The sequence below is a fragment of the Chinchilla lanigera genome, unplaced genomic scaffold (genome assembly GCF_000276665.1).
Source record: "Chinchilla lanigera isolate Chin_1 unplaced genomic scaffold, ChiLan1.0 scaffold00032, whole genome shotgun sequence".
Classification (NCBI taxonomy): Eukaryota; Metazoa; Chordata; class Mammalia; order Rodentia; family Chinchillidae; genus Chinchilla; species Chinchilla lanigera.
The window spans coordinates 9,219,796-9,237,222 of NW_004955433.1; the positions used below are offsets into that span (position 1 = coordinate 9,219,796).

At 41.0% G+C, this 17,427-nt stretch overlaps 1 long non-coding RNA gene across 1 annotated transcript in view; it reads left to right on the plus strand.

Moving 5' to 3' along the window:
• Positions 1-3,499, plus strand: part of LOC102020155 — a 34,415-nt gene extending 30,916 nt beyond the window's left edge. Inside the window, exon 6 of the long non-coding RNA XR_261569.1 lies at positions 1,490-3,499. This is a non-coding gene — a long non-coding RNA (uncharacterized LOC102020155). The remainder of the gene's footprint in view (positions 1-1,489) is intronic.
• Positions 3,500-17,427: the final 13,928 nt, after the last annotated feature.

A 17,427-nucleotide genomic window follows, 5' to 3' on the forward strand; every position in this document is an offset into this window, starting at 1 on the left:
AATATTTGCAAATTGCATGTCTGATAAATTGCACTTACACATAACCTTCAATGATAAGAAAACAAAAATAAACAGTTCAATAAAAAATGGGCCAAGGTTTGAATACATACTTAGCCAAAGATGGTACATAGAAGGCAAAGAAATACAGGAAAAGATGTTCAATTTTATTAGCCACGTGGGAAATGTGAATTAAAAGCACAGTGAGATGCCACTATACATTTATTAGGATGGTTACAATTAAAGAGATGTAACATATGAAGTGTTGGTAAAATGTAGAGGAATTTGCACTGTTGGTAGGAATATAAGATAATATATAGTATGGATTCTTCAGGAAATTGTTTGGTAGTTTTCTAAAAAGTTAAGCATATACTCACTATGTGGCCTAGCCAGTCAACTCTCGCTATTTAATCATTAAAAAATGAAATTGTATGTCCACATAAAATCTTTTACCTGACTGTTCATTGCAGCTTTATCTGAAATGTTCTAAAACTGGACCTAATCCAAAGGTTTATCAGCAGGTGAACTGATCAAACATCTGTGGCATGTCCATACCACAGAACACTACTGAGCAAGAAAATAAATTATGGACTTTTTCTACAATACAGATGAATCTCAAAATAATTATGCTGAGTAAAAACAACAACAAAAAAAACCAAAAAAAAAAAACAAAAAAAAAAACAAAAAAAACAAGGATGCAGAAGATAATAGTCCTGTTTGAATATATTCTATAAAATGTAAAGAAATTTTTTGTGAAAGAAAGTAAATCAGTGGTTGTTTGGGTAATGATAAGGTGAGATGGAGGCAGGAATAAAGGTTCAGAGGAATTTCATAGGACCAGGAGTCTCCTGCATGTGAACGGAATGTCATCATCTTGATCATAGCGATGGTTTCACAGGTACATCTCTCTTCTTGCGCCTTTTCTTCATCTTTGCCCTCTATCTTTCCTTTTATTCTTCTGTTTTTATTTTTTAAAAACCTGTTTAACAAGACTTATCCTGTGAGAGTCATGTCAGCAAAATGGCAGATTAGGAAGCTCTCCTTGTTCCCTTATCCAAATATCAAAAAATAAAACCACCACAAACTGGTTAATGTAAATGTATAGGAGTGTTCGCAAACAGCTACAGATTTGTGCAATCAAGAAAGCCTCCAAAATAGGTTGAGGATGTAGATCCCAGGGCAATGAAACAGAAAACAAATCAAGACAAACAAAAATCCCGCAAAAACAAAACAAAACAAAAAAGCCCCACAAAAGAACCGAAGTTTTCAATGTAGAAACAAAGTTCATTTAAAATGGCAGGAACTTTTACAGCGCTGTTGCTTGCCTTCCTTCATCCCTTTCCCAGTGCAGTGTCATCTGGGGCTGGAGGAGGTGACATCCCAGCTTTCCATTCCTTCCTTCACTCTGCAGGGAACGCAGGCCTTCTTTACAATAGTAACCCATCTGAGGACTCTCAGAGGGATTGCACAGGTCTTGTTTTGCTTCACACAGGTCTCAGGTAAGAAGAAGCAATGGATGGTGCTTGAGACGGAAAGCTACAGAGAGACTGATCCTCAGTCTCAGATGATGGAGCAGGAGAGTGAGGGTGGAGATGCACAACAGAATATACAAGGAGAAGCTCAGGTGAGATTTTGTATGGGGGAACTGAAAAAGTGACACAAACACACAGCCAAGAAAACATGCTCAGTAAAGGCCTGAGAAAACTTTAAAATTTTTCCTCAGCTTGGTCTTAAGACTCAGAAAATTAGTGAAGGACTTCCCTGGCATAGCTAATCTGTCTCAGCTGGGGGAGATACTGTCTGATTTTCAACAACACGACAAATCCCAAGAGACACAAAGAGATGGGGAAGCATGGTACACACATTTCCTGAAGAAGCACAGATGTCACATTTTCTAGACAAAGACTTAAAAGAATTTAAATGAGCTCACATTGCTAACGGAAAATATGGACAAAAATTGAAGGTAATCATGAAAATGTGGTATGGAGAAAACGAAGATACTATCAAAATAAAGAAATCAAAACAGAAACGAAATAGAATTTCTGCACCTGAAAAATACAACATCTGAGTTGAAAAATTCCCTAGGGTATACAACTGTAAACTTAAACAGGCAGAAGAAAGAATCAGTGTACTTGAGGATAGGAATTTAAAAGTGAGTCTGAGGAGCAACAAGGAAAAAGAATAACATAAATGATCAGAGCCTTAGGTACCTGTGGAACAGCGTCATGTACACTATCATGTGCATTGTGGGTGTTTTAGGAGAGGACAGAAAGAGAAAAGGAGATTATTTGAGGGAATGATGGTTGAGCACTTTCCAAATTTGAGGAAATAAATAGACATACAAATTTGAAGAACTTAATAACTTCTTAGTAGAATAAGCACAAACGAACTTACATTTAGACACATGATAAAACAGTTGAAAGCCAAAGACTGAGAGAATCTTGGAAACAACAAGAGAAAATGAACTTGTCATGTACACAGGATACTTAACAAAATAATTAACTGAGTTGTCAGCAGTAAAAGTGGAAATCAGAAGGGAGTGGAGCGATATATTTAAAGTGCTGGATGAAACAATATAAGGGTATTTTGTATGTGGTACAACTTTAATGCAAAAGTGAGGGAGAAATGAAGACATTTGCAGGTGAACAAAAGTTAAGGGGATTCATTACCAATAGATTTGCCCTACAAGAAATGTTGCTGGAAGCCTTTCAAATTGAAATGAAAAGACGCTGGGCACTAACTCAAAGCCATGTGAAGCATAAAGATTTCCTGGTAAAGGTAAATAAATGGGCAAATATAAAAGAGCTATTATTATTATTTTGACTTATAATTCTACTTTTTATTTTTTACAAGATTTGAAAGACAAATGAACAAAACAATTGTAAGTATATTTTAATGAGTATATAATATACAGTATAAAGATATAATAGGGATGGAGCTATAGAATTCATATATGATATTGAAGTCAAGGTCGTATCAATTTCAAACAGACTATTATACATTTAGATGTTAAGTGTAATCTCTCAACAAAATACTTTCAAATACAGTTCAATTCAGCAGCATATTAAATGGACTATATAGCATGACCAAATGAGATTTATTCCTGGAACACAAGGGTGCTTCAGCATATGGAAATCTATGTGATATTGCAATACAATGAAGGAAAGAAAACACTTTTGTAATGTCAACTGATGCAAAGAAAACATCTGACAAAACTCAACACTCTTATGAGAAATATTCAAGAAACTGGGAACAGAAGGCCATAATGAAAACCCCACAACTAACCTCATAGGCAACAGTAAAAGTTGAAAAGTTTTACTATAAATCAGGAAAAAGTTGAGGATGAATGCTTTTTATCAATTCTATTCCATTAGACAAGAAAAAGACACAAAGTCATCTAAACTAGACAGGAAGAGGTAAAATTATTTCTGCATGTAGATATCAGATTTTAAATGTAGAAAATAGAATAGGTTCACAAAAACAAATGAAAATCTTAGAACTAATAGTTTCAAATCAGCCTGAGCTACATAGTGAGTCCAAGGCCAGCCTGAAGTATATAGTGAGACCTTGTCTCAAAAACAAAAACAAGAGCCAAAAGAAAATACCCTCTGAATTCAGTAAAATAGCAGAACACAAAGTGAACATGTAAAAATCAGTTTCATTTTTAAATACCAGCAATGTACAAAATATAGAGAAAATTATGAAATTCCATTTACAATAGCATGAAAAAGAATACAATACTTAGGAATTAGCCAAGACCAGGAAAGGCTTATACAAGGAAAACTACAAAACATTGTGAAAAGAAATTAAAGAATATATAAATGTGAAAATATAGCCCATGTGCAGGGATTATAAGACTTAACATTGTTAAAATGTCACTAACCGAGACAATGTACAGAACAACTGCAATTCCAACATTTTTTTTGTACCAATAGAAAAATCCATTCTAAACTCCCTATGATCTGTCAAGGCATTTGAAATAACCAAAGTAATCTTGAAAGAAGAAAAATGCTATAGATCTTATCTTTCCTGGTTTCAAAGTCAACTGCAAAACTACGGTAACCAACACAGCATGGTACTGCCATAAAGACAGACATATAGGCCATGAGATAGACTGGTAAGTCTAGAAATAAACCCTGGCTTGTGTGACCAAATAATTTCCCTCAAGGGTGCTAAGACCATGCAATGGAGGGAAAAAGAGTCTGTAACAAATGGGGCTGGGAGAATTAAAGATCCACATACAAAAGAATGAAATGGAACATTTACAGCATATAAAAAATTTAACAGAAAATATATCAAAGGAAAAATATACCAAAGACTTCATTGTAAGAGCTATCATTATAAAACTCTGAGAAAAAATATGGCATAAAACTTAAGAACATTGGATTTCCAATGATTTGTTTGTCATACTACCAAAAACATAGGAAAAGAACCAAAACTAAAAAAGCATAGACAAATTAGAATTCATTGAAATTTAAAACTTGTGTATCAAGGAACATTACCAAGAGAAGAAAAAGTGTACACAGGCCAAGAGAAACATTTTCAAATGACATATATGATAAAGGATTAATATCAGTTGCATGTAAAAACTCCTACAACTCAGCAACAACACAATGAGTTAAAAAGTAGGCAAAGAACCTGAACGGACATTTTTCCAAAGAAGATAGTACAAAGATGAACGAAGTCCATGAAAAGATGTTCAGCCTTCTTGATTATTTGGGAGATGAAAGTCAAAACTATGTGAGAGCCTGTGGCACACCCTGTAGGAAGTAGAAGAATCAGACCCTCTCTGCTTTGCTTGTGGGAGTGTAAAATCCAGGCACTATGGGAAAGGTATGGCAGTTCCTCCAAAAATCAACATGGAATTACTACATAATCCAGCAATTCCACTTCTGGATTTATACCCACAGAATTGAAAGCATGACCTTAAATATATATTTGCAAACTCATGTTCATAATAACATTATCCACAATATTCAAAAAGGAAAGTGTAACCCAAATATCCATCATGGAAGAAGGAGTAAGCAAAATGTGTTACATCCATATTTGTTATGGTTTGGGGGATAGTGCAATGGGAACAATATAATACAGGGCATATATTTTATAAGATTATTTATAACAGTCACCCAAAGAATTCAATACAAGAGGGTGCAGGAAGTCTGTCCACACACTAAAGAGCAAAGACTCTTGACCAGCTGAGGGCCTGGATCCTACCATAATGTCCCGCATGAGTCCAGCTGAAGACCAAGAGCTCATCACAATGCCTCCCACGAGTCTAACAGGAGGCCTAGAGCCCATAACAGTAGCTCCTCTGATGATGCAGACAACTGAGTTCTCATCAGGAAAGCCAATACACAAACTTCTCCAGGAGACTGGCGGTGCATCATCTTCCCCTCCAAAGCCAGGAAGCGATGCACAGAGTGAGGACCAGAGCTTCCTCAAAGAGAACCGAAGCTATTCTCAGTGCCGACAAGGTCCAGAGCTCCTCAGAGGATGAAAACAGCTAAGTTCACCAGGAAAGCCAGCATGACAGTTCCTCCGAAACAACCAACAGCTCCTTACAGCTTCTCTCAGCTCCCAACAGCCTCACTTCTTCTTCTCCAGTTCTGCCTCTTATGCTGCTGGCAACAGTCCTCAAGCAGCCTCCCACACCCAGCACCACACTTTCTCAGTCCAACTGGGTGTTATAAGTTGTCAATCCACTATAATATTATTAACCACTTTACAGAAGAAAGGGGATTCTGACACATGCTATAATAAGAACGGACCTTCAAGACATTATGCTAAGTAAAATAAGCCAGTCATAAGGGACAAAAAATGTGACAGTCCACTTATAAGATGTATCTAGAGTAGTTAAATTCATAGAAAATAGAATGGTGGTTGATGAGGGGAGGGAACAAGAAGAAATGGGGAGTTAATGTTGAGTGGGAGGAAAATTAGCTGGGATGATGAAAATGTTGTGGAGATAGTTAGTGATGATTGTGCAGACAGTGGGAATGTACATAAATGTTATTGTGCTATACATGAAAAGGATATGTTTATATACACAATTAAAGAAAAAATAAAGCCTTGCACAGAAAACCGGTATTTTGTGGCTTCCCATCACACTTAGAATAAAACTCAATTTCCTTACGTTGTCAGCAAGGTCCTCCCAAATATTTCCCCACCTGAGCTTTCTGACCTCACCTGGTCCCACATATCTCTTCACTCACTGCTCTTCAGCCACATCTTTTCTGTTCCTCCAGCATGTGAAGATGCTCCTGTCTCAGGGCTTTGCACCTACTGTTTCCCCTGCCTAGAAGATTCATCTGCTGTGCAGCTCCCTGAAGATCTCTGTCTTGTCCATCCAGTGTCCATTCACACGTCATCTTATCAAAAAAACACTCCCCTATTCCACTAACTTAAGATCACACATCTCAAGTTACTTTATCTTTTTTTCCTGGAAGTTGTTTTCTTTATTATGTCACAGATCATTGTCTCTTTCCTTTATGATATTTCTCACAATCAAACATTGTATTGCCTTTGTAATTTTTGTTGACTTTTGTTCATTTTACACTAACATAATATCTATTGCTAGATATTATTCTAGGTTCAGAATTACACTGATAAAATCAATAATCCAGGCTTGTTTCAGTGGAGGGGGGATACAGGCACACAGGGTACATTAGTAAAATGTGTATTTTACTTGACTGCAATAAGTGTTAAGGACACAAATTTTTAAAGATCAAAATAGAGCCCAACAAGCTCCAACAAGTGTTCAAATGAACAATTTACTTATTTATTAGTTCACTTTCATTAAAATGTAGGCTTCTGAGGGCAGAAATCTTCTCATTTTGTTTACCCCTATATTTCTAGTGTCACTAATATTTATGAATGAATGCTGTGTAGATTGATAATGATCCAACCTGAACAAGAGATTGCAGTAGGGACACTTGGAGGGGAAAATTGTTTACAGAGGGGTGATCTCAGCCTACTAATCCAGGAACTAACTAACTTCCTTCCTTCCTTCCTTCTTCCTTCCTTCCTTCCTTCCTTCTTTTCTTCTTCCTTCCTTCCTTCCCTCCTTCCTTCTCTCCTTCCTTCCCTCTTTCTTTCTTTCATAGTGGTAAAACATATAGTCATTGTACCAACTCCCCATCTATTCCTTTTCTGCCCCATGGTAATCACCCTGCTACTCTCTGCTTCCATGCTTTTGACTACCCTAGTTACCCTGTAAAATGGCACCATGTGTATTTGTCCTTTTGTGTCTTATTGGTTTAGATCATTTAGCATAATGATTTCAAGGTTCATCCATGTTGTAGCTTGTGTAAGAGTCTCACTCCTTTTCAAGACTGAATAACATTCTACTGTTTGTATGTACCCAAGAGAGCTCAATAACCTTGGACAAATTTGTGATGGGCGAAGCTAGGGCAGCTCAACCATGAACTCCTTAAGGCTGGAAATTATGACTGCCTCAGTCAGGCAGAGCCCAGTGCCCAGGGTCAGCACAGAGGAGGTGCCTATTACCCTGAGACAGAGGAAACCTACAGTTCCTTGACCTTATCTTGACTTTCAGGAATTTCCCTTATTCTTTGGTAAGTGAAGGTCACATAAGGGGAGGTCCCCCTGACAGGGAGACACGTGAAATGATCCCAATAGGCCCAATTTGCTTTCATTCATCTGTAATGAGGAGTTAGATGGAACTGGCACAGATAGATCATCCCTTTCTCCTCAGGCAGATAAAAGTGTTGCCAGGGACAGGATGAGACAGAAATTGGACTCTCAGCTTCCTTTTAAGTGCCTGTGAGACTCACGTGGCACTGGGCTTGGGATTTTGTTTTCTAGGATTTTGTTTTCTTGCTCTGCTCATCAGAGATAGTTCTATTCTTTCTTCTTCTCCCTCTGTCTTTATCTCTCACTTTGAGTTTGGGCTTTCTTTTCCCCTTCCTGGCCAGGGATGCAGGTGAGGTTGTGTAACCATGGCTGCCCACAGCAGAGTGAAGAACAGGATGAACAAGCATACCATAGACCTGGGCAAGCACAGACAGTGCCCAGCCAGGCCAGAGTTCCTCGCCGCCAGGAGTGTTGGGGACTGAACCAGCTCAGAGCATTTCCCCTAGTCATGTTTACGCTGTCACGCTGTGCAAATTGGAGAGTTTATTTCCAGGAACATCTGGGAGGACCAGCTGGACACGTGCTTCCCTTCTCATTAATTTAGGCTCCTAATTAATCGTGCAAAACCCAAACCAAATAAGCAGTAACCAGGACTGAAAATAATCATTAGGCCCCCCAAACACACACTCTTTTTAATGAGAACTTGGCCCAGGTGATGGGCCCTCTCTTGGCTCAGCACTGGGGCTGTAGGCTGGGAATTTACCAAGGAGAAATAGTAGGGAAGCAGAGAGATATAGGCCCTGTGCTGGGCATCACATTAGCGCCAGGCGATTCTGGGATGGGCTCCAATAATTCATAGGGAATGGAATTTCCCTGAGTCAGGTGCGCTGTGGGCACAGCATGGATTCAAACTCTCCCTACAGCACTAGCTACTATTCACTTCTTTGGGCCTCATTTTTCTCATCTGTGAAACAGGAATATAATATTATCTATTTCACAAAGTTATTTGAAGATTAAAGGAGATAAGTTATTTCAAGTGTTCAGCTTTGAATGTGGTACATTGTAAACTCAATGAGTGGTAACCATTTTTATTACTGCTGCTGATCATTCTTATTAATAACCTTATCTATTGCTAGTCACATAAAAAAGACAATGGAAGAAATATCAGGGCTAAGGGGAACTCCAAACACATTTTCATAAGCCTGCTCATGGAAATAAAAATCCATGTACAACAGTCATTTATCATCTGTCTTAGTCCATGGGGTCACAGCTACACATAATTGTATCATCTGACCTGAGATACATCTTTCATTTTCAAATTTTATAGCTTCCTGGGCTAATGTCCCACTAACATTTTACAGGGATTATTGGTGTGTCCACGTAAGGAATAGCACCCTGGCCAGAGCATAGCAGGGCACTTGGTGGTCGGGAGCTCCCTCCTGCCTGAAGACTGGAATCTGGGTAATACCAGGTTTTGCAACTTCTCCCATGCTGAGGACAAGGCTTCCTGAGCTTTGAGGGAAAATGGGGTTAAAAAATTTTTTGAAAATATTCCAAGGGCATCTGGAACATCACGCAGCTACGGCAAGGAGGCTTGTGGCTGCAGGACAGGTACATCTGGAACCTGTGGCCTCTTTTTGTCCACCACACTGGGGTTGGAGGGGAATGTTTGGAGTTCATTGATAGTGTCTTTCTTTCCTTTATCCCCAGCTGAAGAAGACCTTCAAAAAGTAGTTTAGTCCCGTGTTTGGAACAAAATATGGGTAGGAACCCCTTAAGTGTCAAGGCTGATGATGTCAGTCTGCCTGCTCTGAGGTTTTCTTTTAGCTGGGTGTGATGATACATCCCTGTAATTCTAGCACTCTGGGAGGCTGAGGCAGGATGATCAAAAGTTCCAGGTCAGCTTGGGCAACTTAGTGACTTAGTGAGACCTTGTCTCAAGGAAAAAAAAGGCTGGAGATGTGGCTCTGTGGAAAATTCTGGGTTCAATCCCCAGAACCAAAAGACAGGAGGGGAGAGAGAGAGAGAGAGAGAGAGAGAGAGAGAGAGAGAGAGAGAGAGACCATGCTACTAGCAATGATGGCCCTAGAGTTCTGCCCCAGCTCCCTGCACAGTTACACCCCGTACCCAGACCCTTCCTCACCCTTTCCAGCTTCAGCAGGCTCCTTCCCATTCCTAGGACTCCGAAGGATCCCTCTTGTCTCCTGACCTCAGCTGGAGGTGAGTTTCTTCACGCTTCCCTGGCCCGAGTCTTTCCCCCTTACATTGCAGTAGAACTGTCATTTCCCCAGGAAGTGGTCCTTAAATCTGAGCTGGGTAGGTTTTCCTCCTCCTATCCTGCCGTGGCACATTCTACCTTTTCTCCAGGGAAAGGGCCACAGGGGACACATATCTCTTTAATCTGATGTCTGGGACTGTTGCTGGCACCTTCTAGCCATTTGGTGAGTGAATGTCCAGCCTGATGTGGCTGCTCCAATGCTTGACCCAGAAGCAGGTAGATGACAGGGCCCTTGTTCAGGGTGACCCTGAGAACAAGAAGCTCTCCGTCTTCACATGGAGGTACAAGACCTCCCCATAAGGTTCCCGTCCACCTCCAGCCCAAGGCCCTTCTCTGTCCCTTCTGTCTGGGTGCCCTTACTTTGCCTGCTGATTTTATAAGTCACTTGTCCTCCCTGCAATGTCCTTGGATCCTTCTCATCCTAGCCTGTAACCTTGAGCAACCTCAAGAAATATTCTACCTGGTTGTCTCCGGGTCCTTCCAATCTTCTCCACAGAGAAAGAGCAGGACAGCCCCCACCCTGCCCCACCCCAATCCACCCATAGATAAGAATATTTTCTCTGCTTCTCCTTCACCAGGAATGAGGCTGCCTCTCCCATCCCGTGGCTCATTGATGTCACCAAAGACCCGGTTTTTTCCTCATAGTTACAAGGTGGCTTGCAACCTCAGGCTTTATCCTTTACATCCAGGAGGGAAGAGAGAATGCTTTGTTTCTGGCATTTCCAAGAAATGCTGTTCTAAGATTGGCTTAAGCGAGTTGAGGCTTATGACAAACTTTAAACCAATCACTTCATCCAGAAGGCGCGACTATGCCGATTGCTAAGGTTTTAAATTCCACTCCTGGGAGCAGGGCTGAAGTTGGCTTCTTTAGAACAATACAGAATTTCAGGTGATTAGGAAGGGGAAAATGGCAAAGTGTGCTGAGGGGGTAACCGAGCCACGTGCAACAATGGCCTGATGATAGGAATCAGAAAATGTTGATTTGGGTGGCTCCTCTTGGATTTTGATAGCAGGGAAATGCGTAGCTACAGCTCTGGTGGCCAAGCATACTTGTAAGGAAAGTGTAACTGGGCTTCTTCCCCAAGCAGTATTTTGTTCCTAGGAGTGGTATCTTGGGTTGATGGTTTACAGTCCATTTCTGCCAGCACTTGGCAGGTCCATGGCTACGCTGAGAATAGATCCTTGCAGAGACTCTGGAATGCACTTGGTTGGAGGAGCTTGATGCCAGAACCACGAGCTGGCACCTTGCTCAGCCACTCCTGTGGCCAGGACCCATTGTCCCTGAAGCAGGCGTGGCAGCACAAATGTCTCTCCCATTACATTTCCATGTAATCTGGACACTAATCCCAGCTCGGTGGATGTAATGCTAACCCACACAATGGACCTACGACCAACCTCAGGCCTTCTTGTCGTCACAGGTTACAGCACACAATCCCATGTGAGAGCTTGTTTACTCGTATGGGATACACAGGTTTTACTTGGTTCAGTGTACTGTGTTACAACAACCCAGTAATTTACATGTTCTTCCTGATTATCTGGTAATTAAACCCAGTAAGTACAAACATATTGTAATTATCGTGTAACCGACCATCTGGATGGAGAGATGGAAATAACTATGTATTTACGCTATAGCTGTATGATAATTATGACGTAATGGAATGATCAGCCATGAACAAGAAGGAAGACTTGCAGGAGTCACGATTATACTTTAACATATTTCTAGCGTTAATTCTGACATTAATTTTCTAGAAATAGCCAGAGCTGTAAGGCAACTTGGCTGATGAAACCCATTCGGATAGAGGCATCGAAGGCATAGTTAAAGACTAACTAATAAGGAACTGACGGCTGAGCAGGAAGTAAATGTGCCCGCTCATTTATTTGGATCTTGTTTACACTTCATTGGACAACACTAAGCGTTTGTTTATTTGAACTGTTCTCCCATTTGCATGGGAGGCCTCAGTGCCTGTCAGTAAATGATAATGTGTTTGAATTTGGTTAGTATATTTTGCTTTGCAGATCTTAGATTCTTGGAGGATGAAATAGGCTGTTCAACCACAGAAAAAGTTTTAATATAATAACATTTGTACTGTTATGAAATTGTTTGCAAAACACACTTACCCTTTTGGCTAGACTCACAAACAGTATCTTAACCTGTGAATGTGTTAAACATTAAACTTCATGGTGCTTTAGTTCTGATGAACACATATAGGGGGGAAAAAAAGAAAATAGTGAACAGAGCATAAACAAGTGGAAAAAATATGAAAAAAAATGACTATAACTTTGACACTAATATGGCAAGGTTATAGCAAACAAACTTTTAAGTTTTGAGGTTTGAACTGCTATATTTCTATCAAAACTAGAATGTTATAAAGGTAAAATGGGCATTTCATATACCACTAAGAAGGAAAAAGTGCCATCAAATATCATGCAATGCTCTCTTGTTATAAGAATTTTTGAATTAAGTTTTGCAAAAGGCTTTTCGTATTATCAATGGATTTTAATCACATTTTGTGTGAATGAACTCAGTGAAGAAATAGATCCACAAAGCATTCCTTAACATCTTCCCACGAGGAGTCCGCACCTCCCTTTTGAATCATGGTTTGAGTTTCTGATGTCTGTGGTTTTTGTACACGGTCATCCCCCACACCACTGTGCATATTGGTGAGTCTGCATTTCCTAAAAGTACTTGGCTATTGTCTGTGCCATTTTCTTCCCAGGCAATTAAACCCATCCCACAAATTATACGGCATTATCTGTGGCTTAATCATTTGTAATGGTTCCGAAATGCTATTCACTGTTCTCTTTAAGATTTTGAAAATTTTCCTTCTGCAACTATTTATATGAATATTATATGAATAAAAGGAATCTAATAAAAACAAAATACTCTTCTTTATGGTCACTATTCTTCAAGTTAAGATTCCTTCAGTATGAGCCAGGCAACAAAATCTTGACTGAAATAGATTATAAGCTAGTTAAGCATTATGAATCATAGGATTTATATTTAAATATTTTTATTGATTCTCACAATTTTAATTAGTACTCTTTGCTGGATCTTATTTATACCCTCTTATTGGTCCCAATAACTGTTTTCTGTTAAACTTTTGTCGATAAGGATCTTGACCAAATCTGACTAAACTTCTCTCCATCACCCAGAATGAGCAAGATTTGTCTTTCCTTCCTTTTTTCTTTACTTAAAAAAGATTATCCTAAGGGCTTCCCAGAAATATTTTAGAATAAGTTAGTGAAAGTGAAGCATGATGATCACCTGTACCTACTTAGCAGGACTCTAGTTAAAAGTTTAAATTTAAGTCAACAAAGATGAAGCAAAAAAAACAAAACAAAAAAAACAAAAACAAAAACAAAAAAAACACAGAAAGAAAAACCCCAAACATTTAAGATACTAGACATTATGGGGCTATGTTAATTGTTTTTGGAATATCTGTCTCTTACCTCCTACTCCCACTAAAAATGCCTAATTGTCCTTTAGGGAGTGGTTCTTTTTCCTGTCTTCTGTCATATGGAGTAAGAGCAATAGACTCCATCCTCTGCTCCAGGAGAGAGTCCTTATTGGTTCAATCTGATCTGCTTGTCCACAATGATTGATTCAATATGGGCAGGTGACCTAGTTTAGGCCAATGAGCGTGAATCCCAAGACTTTGGCAAGGCCATTTGGAAGCTATCCCTTCTTCCCTTGGCTAACTTGGGTTAAGGTGTGAGGTCTGGAATTGCTGTAGTCATTTTGCTACCTCAAAAGAAAAGTGGGGAGCTGCAAAGCACTCTGGTTCCTTAGAATGAATTTACATCATAAAAGTAGAAGGGAGGGAGGGAGGATTGAAGAAGAATGGGTGGGAGGATGTTGAATGCTTGGTCTTATTACTTCAGTCACAAAATCAGCCAGGATTACCTTAGGGTGATATTTACATATAAGGTCACACAAATTAAGTTTTCTTTCATTTATAGCATAACCTAACACAAAACAAAAATATTTACTTTTTTACTTTAAAAATTATTTTATTTTTACCTTATTTTAATTTTTTAAAAAATTAAATATAAAATACTTGTTTTTACATGAAATATTTAAAAAGTATACACATTGCTATCTATCTATCTATGTACCTGTCTATATCTATCTATCTATCTATCTATCTATCTATCTGGTGGAATCCAAGGACAGGGATGCAGTGAGTCCCAGGAAGTTACTGGAAACAGGAATGAAGATGATCCAGAACATGTTGGTGCTTGTATCTGCTGCTTCTTCATTCTCCTTCCTTCTTAATCATTTCTCCCCACTGGCTTCCTTTGGTCCACACAGAAGACTCAATCACTGTTTCTCAACAGCAGCTCTAAATTCCCCAAAGGGAGATGCTAATTGGACCAGCTGGAGTCAGGGACAAACCTTAGACCCAATAGCTCTGGTCAGAGTGTCAGGGTCCCAAAGGACAAGGTTGGATTGCAGTGAGTACCTCAGAGTGGGAAGGCTGCCCAGAGAGGAAGAGGCAGGCAGCATGTTGAGGAGTGCCCGGGCACCAAGAACATGGCCACTCTCAGTGGCCCTGGGGAAGTCACTTCAGAGCTTAGAGCCACAGTTTCATCCTGTGTTGTGTAGGAAATGCGATAACAAAGGGAGACAGCCACTCTGTGGAGTAACAGAGATCATCTTGATAGGTCTTTTGCATTCTTCGCAGCGTTGAGCACATTACAGCAGTGTGATCAATTGTGATTATTTACCCACATACCAAACTAATGCTGGGAAAATTTCATTTGCATGATTCTGAGCAACTCGCATTTTGACAGTTAGGTATGAAATTTTGAAATTTGCAGATCACATTTTGAAATTAGGTATGTAGCACATTCCTGTCCACACGGGTAATTGATCCTGAGGCCCCTCTTAGGAGGTAGGGCCACCACTCCCATTTTACAGATGGAGAGACTAGATGGCTTGTCACAAGCCAGTGGTTCTCAGTGAGCAATCCTTGGACAGTTGCTAGAAGTGAACCAGAACTCTGCAGTGGGGCCCTGGAATCTGCATTTGACAGCTGTTCCAGGTGATCCTGGTGCCCACCTAGGTCCCGATCTCTTTGCCAGGGCTGGGTCCCTGAGTTGGTTCTGTAGCCTGGAAGAAAGAGTGACTGACTGGTGACCACAGGGGGTGTGCAGCTCTCAGGCTGTGCTCATGTCCCCTGGATACAGCAGAAAGAGGGTTTAGCCAAAGACCAGCTGTGTGATCTTCACTTGCCCGTGATCCGTGACAAGCCCTCTGCACTGGTTCTGGCCTCCTCACCTGGTAGCCTTTCTGTAGGTAAAGACAGGCTGTCCTTGCCAGACTTTCTGTGCCCTCCCCCTTCACCGTGTTTGAGTGGAATGAAGGCAGCACATCACTGCCAGGATGTCCTGCTTTCTCTCATTTTCTACCTCTTATTTTTGCTTCTGTCTCTTCCCTGGGGGGATCCCACAGCACCCCAGTGTGGTGAGCAGTGGGTGAAGCAGACACACTAGGCCTTCAGTGGCTGCTCTGCCAGTTGTCTGTTGGCATCTTGGTAAGGGGATGGGCATTCACCCATTAATGCCAGCTGCAGAGTCCAGACAATCATGCACATGATTCCAGCTCGGCTACGGTGAAAAAGGCTTCTTTATGTCAATAGTATGAAAGAATTAAAATCCAGATCCTTCCAAAACTCTGATAAATGTTTCTGCCATGCATTACTGTACCAGGAGGGCATCTTAGCTACAAGGAACAGAGATAAACCCAGAGATGGAAGCGGAAGGATTTTTACTCAAGGACAGGTAGGCTGCCACATCACTGGGAAAGTTGAGCACTGGCTCAGAGGCCACACAGCTTGAGGATGCCCACCACTTCACAGGAAGTTCTGGTGAGGGCCACCGCTCATGTGCTCCAGATGCACCAGTACTGCTCCGAAGGGCACCCCAGCTGCTCTTCTATGCTCTGCCACCCACCACTACCCCCAGGGTTTAGCCTGGCTGCAGTGGCCATCACTGCCCCACAAATGCTTCCCAATCCCTTTCATTTTGTATCACAGGGATCCAATTAATAACCCCAGGTGGATACTTCCGATTAATAGAACAAAAGTCACACGCCTCTGCCCCAGTTGCAAGAGACCTTGGGAAAGTGGATATGGGCCACCTAGCATTGAACTCTGCTGGAACCAATGGACTGCAGAGAGGTTAACCGGAGAAAAGTTGTTCAAGTGTATTAAGGTGCACATGTGCTTAGGAACCATGCAAAGTATGGAACTCAAAGAAAGGCAAGATGGTGGAAGCTTAGTATAGGAGAGGGGAAAATGGGAGCTGTGGGCAATTTTAGAAAGGGAGTATCTGATTGTTTGGTGAGCAGATGATCCCAGAGAATAGGCATTGCCTGGGACAAAGTTCCTGTGGGATTTGGGTGTGGTGTTTAATTTTCAGCCTCTTCCTGTGATGTGAGTTTACCTTTCCTGGCCTATTGAGAGTTCAGTAGCAGGGCTGAAGGCAGAGTTCCGCAGCAGGGCTAAAGGCAGTTGTGTCCTCTTGGGTGGCTCCGGCTTTTCTGCGGATCAGGGAACTCCAGAAGAGGCCCTACGCTGCACTGGCTGCTCCCCAGGGTATCTCATTCAGAGTTCAAAGTAGCATATTTTGGGGTCTCATTTTTGAGCCCCAATACTGCCATTTTTATCCTTGGATAAAGAAAATGGACAATGTTCCTTCTAAGACCCCCAACATGGACAGTTTCCGCCAAATGGGGGGAAAGTAAGCCAGGTAACCAACAGTATAACCACGCACTGAAAAATCATCCTCATAAAAGGAAGATTCCTGCACCCTTCTTAGATGCTGAGCTCTGTTATAACTCACATGTGTCACCTTACCTAATCTTCCTCGCAGTTCTGTAAGTACCTTCCTGACATTACTATAATAGAGGGGGCACCTGAAGCCTACAGAGTTAAGGGACTCATCCACAGTCCTGCGGCACTGATATAGCAGAGACAAGTTTGTAACTAGGGCAGCTGGCTTTAGAGCTAATGCTGAGCAACCTTTTCAATCCCAAGGCTGAGACGCCAAGGCAGCCAGGATTTCTAACCCTGGTGCCTCTTCAGTCTCCATGGATTTCTTATTGTTCTGTCCTGTCATGTTGGCCTAAGGCAGTGTAAGGTGGGCTTTGGCCCATGAGCAAAGGTGCCTGATAACTAATGCAAAGTTTAACAGACAACCTTCAAGTCCAATCGCAAGCTTTCCTCTATTTTACTTTTATCATAAGTAAATTATACACTTTTGCAAAAACTCAATGAAAGTGCTTTTAATCTCTTTACACTGATGGAAAAAGCAGAGGGCTACAGATTCAAAGTAGTGACCAGAGCTGTTTCCAGGAAGAACCAAGGTTGGGACCTTGAGTGAGAGGTCTTTCTGTACTTCTCAAATCTCTCCTGAGAGCTCCTATGGGCCAAGATCTGTGCTGGGGCTAGGGACACATGGTGCCCACGATACACCCAATGCACCAGGTGCTTCATGCTCTAGTGCAGCACATAGCCAAGACCAAAGGCTGATGGTTCAAGCACTTGTCAGTTGGC